This window comes from Lactuca sativa, chromosome 3, assembly GCF_002870075.4.
Source record: "Lactuca sativa cultivar Salinas chromosome 3, Lsat_Salinas_v11, whole genome shotgun sequence".
In the NCBI taxonomy this organism is placed as follows: Eukaryota; Viridiplantae; Streptophyta; class Magnoliopsida; order Asterales; family Asteraceae; genus Lactuca; species Lactuca sativa.
Genome location: NC_056625.2, coordinates 72,843,017 through 72,849,686, shown reverse-complemented (window position 1 = coordinate 72,849,686; position 6,670 = coordinate 72,843,017). Strand labels below are relative to the sequence as shown.

Genomic DNA, 6,670 nt, shown 5'->3' with positions numbered 1-6,670 from the left:
GCTATCACATCCTAACTGTATACAATTTTTAAAGCATACACTTAGCAATTAATGATTCCAATAGATATTCCCATCTCAAAATAGCATCCACTACTCCTAATGCAACAAGGTATCACATATCAGATCAATTACCACTAACTAATCAGCACTAGCATGCAAGTCTACCAACTCCTACGATATACATACAAATGTATCTCTCCAAGCATTCTATCATGCAAAAACTGGGCAGATCCTTAGACCTAAATAGCATGCGATTCACAGGTTCATAAATCAAGTCATATCAAATAACACATATTGGTATTTTGGGAAAACTTACTTGAGCTCGGTTGATTGCATGCACCACACCTTCTCTTATCTTAAAAACTCTTTTCTTAAAATACTTTTCTTTTTGAAAACTTTACCAATTCCTCAGTTTGAGTTCAGACACACCCGAGAGTATGTCTGAATCCCTCAAACCAAGGCTTTGATACCAACTTGAAACACCCTAAAAATCATAATATAATTTTTTTTTGTTTTTAAATTAATAAATCGTTAATACATGTATTTCCCAAAAAATAAGAGTAATTAAGTTTTAGAAAAACATTGACAAATCATAGTAGTTCACCGAAGGCGGAAACATGTGGTGTTTTCTCTGAAATCATCCCAAGCCCTTCCATTTGAAAACCAGAGTACCTGAAACATTAACTGAAAACTGTAAGCACAAAGCTTAGTGAGTTTCCCAAAATACCACATAGCATACAACCATATAATATCCTCCACAAAATATCATCAACAGTATATCATGCAACATACACATAGTTGCCATATACTCCCCCTGTGGTATTTACCAGGAATGCCATGGGCTCCCCATGGTCTTATACCAAAATACCATAGGCACCCCTTATGGTCTTATATTCAAATGTCATGGGCACCCCCATGATCTTATATACAAATGTTATGGACTCCCCCATGGTCTTTCATGCAAGTATCACAGAAACAACTAGCACTCCACATAACAAGTAATGGGCCGACATTAGTGCCTTCGACCCATGGATACAGTGAGAAGAGTCACCTCACATTGCCCAATCACACAGACAAACCCTGGCTGCAGGCTAATAGATCCCCAAACTATCAATCATCAAAACAACACCCAATTAACAATTGGGTGCCAAAGCATAAACAGAAACCCATACTTTGGGTAAAATACTATTTTACCCCTAACCTAGCTTGGTCCAAGACCAAGGCCCATACTCAAACCCTGGAGGCCCAAAAGCCAAATAATCAACCAAGACCCAAATATAGCCTAATTTTCCAAATTAGGCCCAAACCCCTAACATTGGCCTTAACCTAAAGTTCATCTAAATGTCCTAGTCCATACACTTGTTCTCAGATGGCCCAACAAGAATCCAAACACCTATGACCAAAAGAAAGGACTAACTCGAAGCCCAAACATGATTAGGGTTTTCACATAAAACGACGATTAGGGTTAAGTAAAAACACTTAACTCATTAAGAACTTAGTCCTTTAAGTTTATCGCTCTACTAGGTCATTCATACAATATGGTCGGGTGTAATTTATAATTCCAATCTAACGGTCCAAAACGCAGGTCCCAACAAATTCCAAACTAAAGTATCCAAAATTAGGGTTTTCTAAACCCTAATTAGGGTTTCCAACCCAAGCACATGGCACAAGGTCCAAAGTTAAGTTTTTAGGTCAATTAGGGTTCCACTAGGCTGGGCACCACCCACTGTTACCTCGGGCAGTGGTGGTCAACAGCGACAGCCACCACCTCGCCGCGGTGGTGGAGGATTTTCCTTGATATCCAGGCCAAAGATTGCTCCTACAACATCATTCCATAATTCACACACATAATTACACCATAACACATACACACACACGCATCCCACGGTGGCTAGTGGCGGTAAGGGATGACAGAAAGCGACAGCCACCATGGTGGTTCTTTTTCTCGGTTTCCGGCCAACAAACACACACATACACTTCTTGGTTGTAGCAGCAACACACACATACACATGAACACGAGAATTATCGCAAAACATGCACCCATCTTATCCATTTCGGGTGGCAGGCGGCAACCAGAGTACAACAAAAGGTAGCTGTAAGGAGTGACGGCAGCGGCCGACACGAGCTAGTTGCTGCGGAGAAGAAACGGGAGGAGGAGGGACGGTTGCAGCAGGGAAAAATGGAGGTTGCGCCTCCAACGATAATTGGCAACAGCGACCCCGCTTCTTGGAGTTTCCGACGGCCGCATCTTGACGGCCGTATCTACGACCACGACTTCGATGGCGAGAGGAATGATGTTGGTTCAAGCAGCAGCGTGGAGGTGGCGTCTGAGAAGACTCCCAAAGAGACGTTGGTGGCTGAAGGATGCAACTAGGGTTAGGGTTAGGGTTCTATGTTCCTTAAAAATGGGAGGGAAGGCTAGTGACGGGTTTGAACCCGTATCAAATATAACTTCATTCCATTTTTAACAAGATTGGTCCCCCTCCCACTTCTCTAATCTTTTTCCAAAATAAATCCATAAATTACCATTCAGCCCCCAGCTTCCAAAACCTTTTCAATTTAAGCCCAAAAGCTACAAAACAATTCCAAATAATTTTTCTTTAACCACATGCTCATTTATTCTTTACACCAAATACCCCAAAGTACCCATTAGACCTCTAAGAAATATTATAATGCCAAATACATCCTTCCTCACTAAAACCCTTTATTTAAATTTCATTTATCGGAATAAAATAATAGTTAAATTACATTCCCAAGTTTATGGTTTATTTTCGAAGTGGGGTGTTACAACTATTAGGGTTTCTAGGGACGTTGAGAGGCAAAAAAGGCTGGTAGAAATGAGGTTTAAAGGTTGTAAGATGGTTTAAATAGGGCACACGACCACAACTTAGGGTTTTCCATCCAGGCATCATACGTCCCACGTATAAGGCTCAGGTGCCCGATGAATGTGCGCCCTCGTACGCTAAGCGTACAAGCGCGTACACCCAACATACGAGGGGAGGGTTTTCTTGACCTACTTTTTCCCTCTCACATCCTCTTACAATCATTCATACTCACTCATTCAATTCGATGACCCGATCTGAAACTCAACGCAGTTAAGAACGAAACCAATGTGAAACATAATCAAAGCAGACGGCGGGAAGAAGGCAGAAATAACGATGGTTGGTAGATTTTTGAAAATTTATTCCAACATATATAGGTTTTCTGAAAATCGAGAAACAATATTGATGTATGCAAATCGTTTTCTCAGAGGGTCACCACTCGTTCACTTTGTTTTCTCAGACGAAAGAAGGACATGTGAGAGAGATTGAGACGAGTGTGAATCATGATATGTTCTTCTGTGGACTAATCCTTCCATCTCCAAGTTTCCCAATATTGTTTGGATTTTGATTTATTTTCCTAAACTAATGGATTTGCACATAGCAGGGTTTTCGACAATGTTTTTTTTGCAGGTTTCGGTGACGATGGACGATGTTCAGGTGGCATAGGGTGCAATGGCGGAGGTTGCCATAACGACAGGTTGTAGTGGTGATGATGGGTGGAAGTGGTATCGGAGACGAAGGTAGTGTTGGAATCTTTTAGGCGGACAGGATGTGGGATTTGCAGGTTTGAAGATCCGTTATCACAAAGCGAGATTCGATATGTAGGTTTGAGAGTAAAGCTAGAAATCCAATTTTGTTTTAGAGTGTTGTATTGTGTTTGTAATCATCGAGGAAACAAAAGAGGTAGAGGTTTACTACATAATGGGAAGGGAGGCATGGTGGCCGGAGAAGGATGAGTGTCGATGATGGAGTTCCTGAGACGATGAGGAAGGAAGAAAAGAACGAGTGGGAGCTACATGTATAAAAACTCTTATAATAATTTAGTTAATAATAAATAATAAGTTAAAATAATGGATAAGGGTATATTGGTCTTTTCATGTTGGTTAGGGATCAAAATCGCAACAAACACAAACATTAAGTATGGTCCGAGTTAAAAATTCTTTATAAGGACTAATCGCACAGACTACCCAAAACAAAATGAATCATTAGATGTTTCAAAAATTAGATTCACAAGAAAAAATTCCCAAAAAAAACATTTTCATGATTCATTTTTAAGTAAATTAAGAGAAAAAATCACTTTTATGACAACTTTAGTGAATAACAACAAAATCTTCGTATAAATGAATCATCGAGATGTTTTTTGAGAATTGTTTTTAGTGAATCATATTATTTTTGATTCATCTAGTGATTCATTTGTTTTGTTTGTCAAAAAAATATATGTAGAAAAAAACTTCTTACCTTCCTACAAAAAAAAAATTCTTACCAGATCTATCTATATATATATATATATATATATATATATATATATATATATATATATATATATATATATATATATTATACCTTATAAAGCATATTTAGTCAAATGCTGAATTTTAATTCGTATAAGCCATATTGCACTATTTTCAATCATTTTATGCATTACCAAATCATGAATATTAGTTTGGTCGATATCTGAAAAAGTCAAACAACCTCTTATCGCCCCTGTTATTAAGGCGTTATTGTTTTGACACGGTCCTTATTCCTATCCCGTCGACGACCCTCCTACCATCCCGTCGACGACCCTCCTACCATGTCACCCTTTCTTCTGTCTTATAATATTTTGCTTGTTTATCTTTTTCACCATTTATATAACCCTCCCCCTTCTCTCAACCATCTATCCTTCTCTCTAACTCTAATTAGCCATCTGGCCACTCCTCACCAACTCCATGAACTCACTCCATACCATGAGCACACACCTCGCACCACTCAACTCGCCATTAGATCCAACTGAAACCTAACCTCCGTGTCTCTCTCTAGCGTTCACCACAATGATTCGGCCTCACAAGACCGAGGGAGAAGAAAACAATGCCACCATTTCCAACATGAACATTAACGCTTTTAGTTTTTTATTTGCATATGGACACATTTTATGTATCGGTGTTTTGCAGGAACATAAATATATGTGACCCTGTTTTTCATTTACCGGATGTTGTCTATAGATATGGTATGTCAATAAAAATAGGAATGATTTTCTATTCAATTTTAGATCTTTCCAACTATAACTTGAATCGGGGCAGGAAAGGTAGAATAGTCGCAGTAGTACACCCATCCCCTTTTGTGGTTTCTAATAACATTTCTTTTCGTAGGCGATATTCCAAAGATGAAGGGATATAAAATTGTATATGGTTGATGAGTCTTAATTCAAGATAACGACATTAAGAAATTTAGGTTAGTTACTTCGATATTTGTTTAATTGATGTCATTTAATCATAGATTGTGGAGAGAATGAGAAAAAATGTTGGGATTCGTCACTGTTTTGGGCTCTAAGGTGTCCATGATCATTTATTTCAATCGAATTGGTTAATCTACACCCACCTCTTACCCTGGTATAATTTCCTTTTCCTTTTCCTATTTGTTTGATTTGTCCAGATAGGTATGAAGAACCTTTATTTGTCATTTAAGTTGTTAGTGCATAGACATGTATCATTCAGATTTGGAAATCCCTAATGTTTTGTATTTTACTATGTTTTGCATTTTTGTTTTCCTTTGTGATGTTATGATAGTTCCTAAAATAGGAGGGAAGAAACACCATCATTTCAAAAAAGGGGTATAAAAATGCCACTCATTAAGGGATTCGTTTAGTAAGAATTAATAGAGAATGTGAAGACGTTTGAACATCTTAATAGATAGATACATTTTTTAATGTGTATTATTTTCTTGCAGGTGAAAGTTCAAACTTCTAACTAAAGATCCTTTCCAGATGCTTTCTCTTGATACCCTCCAAGATGGTATAAATAACCATGGTATCATCATTTTTGGATCTTGATAGATCCCCTTGACGAAATTTGTTAAACTTTAGCAAGTTAAGTTGAAACCTAATTTATGATTTTGGATTTTATAGACTGATGGGTTCCCGACAAATGCTTTATACCAAGCAAGAAACTATTGAAAGTAAAGCATAACATTGTAATCTCAATTTCAATTTGTAATTACCTATGGAAGAAAATTTTCATTGTGGGCATTCTGCCATCATAAAGTAATGCCAACTTCAAACAGAATGATATATGTATTTATGTTTTAGTAATTATATTTTTATTTTTAATGTAGGAGACAGAAGGCGACACTACAGGAGATAAAAGAGCATAGGGGATTCATGAGTCTTTTAACCAAAAAATGTCAGGGGTCATCATCTTTCTCTTTTAATACAAGAATATTGTGATTTCTTCGATTTATTTATCCTTTGTTTAGATCAATTGTAAGAAATACAAAAGTATTTTCTTGAACTTTGTTGATACAAAGAGTAACCGGAAGCAAGACAATGTACATTTGTTTTTCTACCTGAAAATGTATTATCATTTTTTATTTGATACAATGATTTGAAAATATATTATCATGATTTGCTTTGTTTATCAGATTTCCCAGAAAACGTACTATCATTTTTTGATTTGAGAAAATGAGTGAATTAGGCGTCACCTTAGTTTTGTTTAAATTTATCTATTCTTATAATTCTTATCTTTCCTTATTTTTTTACTCATCTCACACATTATACACTTATAAATCAATGTTTATCGCATTAAAGTTCTTTTTAACAATGTTGTATTACTGATCACTCGTGGTTTAATATTATGATAAATCTAGAAAATAAG

At 36.8% G+C, this 6,670-nt stretch overlaps 1 long non-coding RNA gene across 1 annotated transcript; it reads left to right on the top strand.

The window, feature by feature from the left end:
- Positions 1-4,579: 4,579 nt before the first annotated feature.
- On the top strand, positions 4,580-6,420 carry LOC122197012 (uncharacterized). Its single transcript, XR_006189789.2, has 2 exons — positions 4,580-5,886; positions 6,132-6,420. It is a non-coding gene; the product is annotated as an uncharacterized LOC122197012 (long non-coding RNA).
- Positions 6,421-6,670: the final 250 nt, after the last annotated feature.